The sequence below is a fragment of the Ruditapes philippinarum genome, unplaced genomic scaffold (assembly GCF_026571515.1).
Source record: "Ruditapes philippinarum isolate M1 unplaced genomic scaffold, ASM2657151v2 ctg333_1_1_1_1, whole genome shotgun sequence".
NCBI lineage: Eukaryota > Metazoa > Mollusca > Bivalvia > Venerida > Veneridae > Ruditapes > Ruditapes philippinarum.
Window position 1 is genome coordinate 306,870 of NW_026864795.1, and position 3,963 is coordinate 310,832.

Sequence of the window (3,963 nt, forward strand, 5' to 3'; positions counted from 1 at the left end):
ATTAATGAATTAATCACGATTAATATATCGCCTTTGTCCTTTGGGATCATTGAATGCCGCTCCAGCCGTGAGAGATGTTGCACTTAAAAATTATCTCTCTTGAACAGCTTCAATCAAACCGAGTCTGCAGTTTTCATATTATATGGATGTTTTATTTGCTTCCGAGGAAATACCACTTTTTCAGATCTTTATCTTAGGTTCAAATAAGGACTGTGATGTATATAAGATTCAAATAAGGACTGTGATGTGTTTTAATGATGAAACTTTGATATATTAATACAACAAAACTGAATTTCGTTGGCAATATACAAATAATATGATCGCTTCAGACAAAATATGGAATGAAGTTTTCTTGTAAAAAAGCTAATCGTCTATTAGGTCTTCACGTAATATTTTTTGTTGTTTATATTGTTGTGTAATCGAGTGTTGTAATATGTAGGTGAATGTGTGGTATGTACATGTAGACAATGATATATGAAAGGTAATACGTTATCCCCAATTAAACAGATGGGATAGTCGATTACACGATATATGCACGGCATGAAAAAGTAATGCAACACGTCATATGACGTCAGATATGACATCTGTTAACCAAATGAGCCGCGTCTGAGAATACATTATGTAAATGAGAAATGCATTTAGTTCAATACCTTGCTATGACATTGACCCTTGATATAGCAAGCATTACATCTACTTATGGTCATATAAACTACTTATTTAAAATCCTATCAAGTATGCAGAAAATACAGACACATACCCTAACTGCGCTCAGGGGAAACAAGAAGAGAAATATACTAAGTGTAATCCCCTGCTGTGACTTTTGGCATAGTAAAATGGAATTTGCAGGAGACGCGACCTGACTTTATGGTTTGTTTGTTTGGGTTTTACGTCACACCGACACAGTATAGGTCATTTGACGACGTTCCAGCTTTACTGGTGGAGGAAGACCTCAGGTGTCCTTCCGTGCATTATTTCAGGCACGAACGGGCACCTGAGTAGAACCACCGACGTTCCGTAAGTTAGCTGGATAGCTAACTTTATGGTGGTCATGTGTACTAATAAATGATAAAATATCATCATCCAGAAGACAAACTCAAACAGCAATTGTGTTAACATATATATGACCAACTCGTAAGTACACTCCCCTGTGTGAGCAATTTTAATCCTCGGACAAGCCTTCAAACTTTTGTAGAAATCTTGATTTATATCTGTTCTTTGGGCATTGTTTATTCCATCAAAAATATTTTTTACATGTTTTCATATACAAGTATACATAAACTTAATGACTCTCTTATTGATGGGTCAAATTTGACCCTGTGGGGACTTTGTGCCTTCAAATGAGCAAAACAGTTGCAGGAGGGGTCCTGGATTTTAACAAGAGGGCCATGATGGCCCTGAAGTCGCTCACCTGTATAAAGGCCCCCAGAGCGAGGCCAGTTTAAACCCCAGGGCTTTTACTTGAACAAACTTGGTAGACACCCATTAGAAGATGTTTTATGCTAAACATCTAAGGTCTAGCGCTCATTGAATTTTTTAAAAAAAAAAGATTGTTTAAGTTTTAACTATACTCATATATTTAAAAGCAATGACACCCCTAGGGCGGGGCCAGTTTTGACCCCAGGGCTTTTATTTGAACAAACTTTAAAGACACTCACTAGAAGATGTTTCATGCTTAATATCTAAACTCTAGCTATTTTGGTTTTTTCAAAGAAGATTTTTAAGGTTTTGTTATACACATATAAGGAAAATCAAAGTCCCCCGGGGCAGGGCCAATTTTGACCCTAGGGCTTTTATTTGAACAAACTTTGAAGACACTAACTGGAAGATGTTTCATGCTTAATATCCTAACTCTAGCTATTTGGGTTTTTTTAAAGAAGATTTTTTAAGTTTTTGCTTTACACATAAATAAAATCAATGATCCCCAGGGCTTTTATTGGAACAAACTTGATAGACACTCACTAGAAGATGTTTCATGCCAAATTTCTAAGCTCTACCTCTTTGGGTTTTTTAAAAGAAGATTTTTTTTAAAGTATTTGCTTTACACATATAAGGAAAATCAATGACCCCCGGGGCAGGGCCAATTTTGACCCCAGGGCTTTTATTTGAACAAATTTAATAGACACCCATTAGAACATGTTTCATGCTAAATATCTTAGCTCTAGCTCTTTGGGTTCTTTAAAAGAAGATTTTATAAGTTTTTACTATATGCATAAAGGGAAAATCAATGACCCCTTGGGGCGGGGCCAATTTTGACTCAAGGGCTTTTATTAGAACAAACTTGATAAACACTCATTAGAAGATGTTTCATGCTAAATATCTTAGCGCTAGCTCTTTGGGTTATTTAAAAGAAGATTTTATAAGTTTTTATTATATGCATATAGGGAAAATCAATGACCCCCTGGGGCCGGGCCAATTTTGACCCCAGGGCTTTTATTTGAACAAACTTGGTAGACACCCATTAGAAGATGTTTCATGCTAAATATCTTAGCTCTAGCTCTTTGGGTTCTTTAAAAGAAGATTTTTTAAGTTTTTACTATATGCATATAGGGAAAATCAATGACCCCCGGGGCAGGGCCAATTTTGACCCTAGGGCTTTTATTTGATCAAACTTGATAGACACTCACTAGAAGATGTTTCATGCCAAATATCTAAGCTCTACCTCTTTGGGTTTTTTAAAAGAAGATATTTTAAGTTTTTTCTATCGGTTGCCATGGCAACCAGAGTTCTGCATGGAATTAAATTCTTTGAACAATTTTTAAAGGTGACCACCAAAGGAACATTCCTGTGAAGTTTGGATGAAATTGGCTCAGCGGTTTATGAGGAGATGTCATTTAAAGTAAAAGTTTACGGACGACGGACGGAGAACGGACGGACGCCGGACGAAAAAACGATCACAAAAGCTCACCCTGTCACTTTGTGACAGGTGAGCTAAAAAGAGAGAGAGAGAGTGATGTCATTTAAGCAGTGCATGCTATTATTTTATCAAACATGTCACATACACTTATGTGCAAAGATTGCTATATGCAAAGATTCGCAGCTTTATGCACACACAATATGTTCACAAAAGTACAAATATATGGAATTTGATAACGCATGGTTATAAAATAGGCACAAAACAACTATCATAACACAATTTACTGCACCTTTTTATAAAATTTAACAAACAATACAAACATTATACATCACAAAATTAATTATATATAATTCTAAGTAACAAAAATTATTTCCAATGATTTACAACACATTTAACACATTCTTGTGTGATAATGGTAATCAAAACGTATTTCTCTAAACAAAATGTCAATTTGTAATAATATAATATTAACAGAATTTAGCCACATAGAAAATATAAAGCCCCAATATCCTTTAAAATAATTACATTGAACATGTGATAAGCTTGTAGATAAAAAATTTCACACACATTAGCTATACTTTTCTTGTCTTAAAAATTGATACATTACAGTTACAAGGAACAGCAGAAGCAAAATATGTTTCAAGTAATTTACCAGTAAGTTTCTTCTTTGAAAATTTAAAGAGGACACACAAAAACAAAAGCTTTTGTGATATACAAATAAAGCATCTTTTTGGAATAATGGGCCTTTAACTAAAAACCGTGTGGTATGGAATAATTCTTATTTCATTGCAAAATAAAGATGAAAATTCTACCTGTTATATTACACGAAATTTTGAAATCTGCTAATGATAATGACACAGAATGAGTTATCAAATAAAATGGTGGAGGGAATAACCCCCAATGCTGGCACAGTCATGTTGTATGTCAAATTCATACAGGTATGTTATTGAAAAAAATATTTAATTGTATTCTATGCTTGAGCATTTAGACTGTAAATAATAATCTATTAAAAATTCAATTATTTAAGATTAATGAAAGTATTTCAATTAGTGAAAGTCCCCACCCCCCCAAGTACAACTATAGCAAAGTAATAAATCTACTCATGTGAA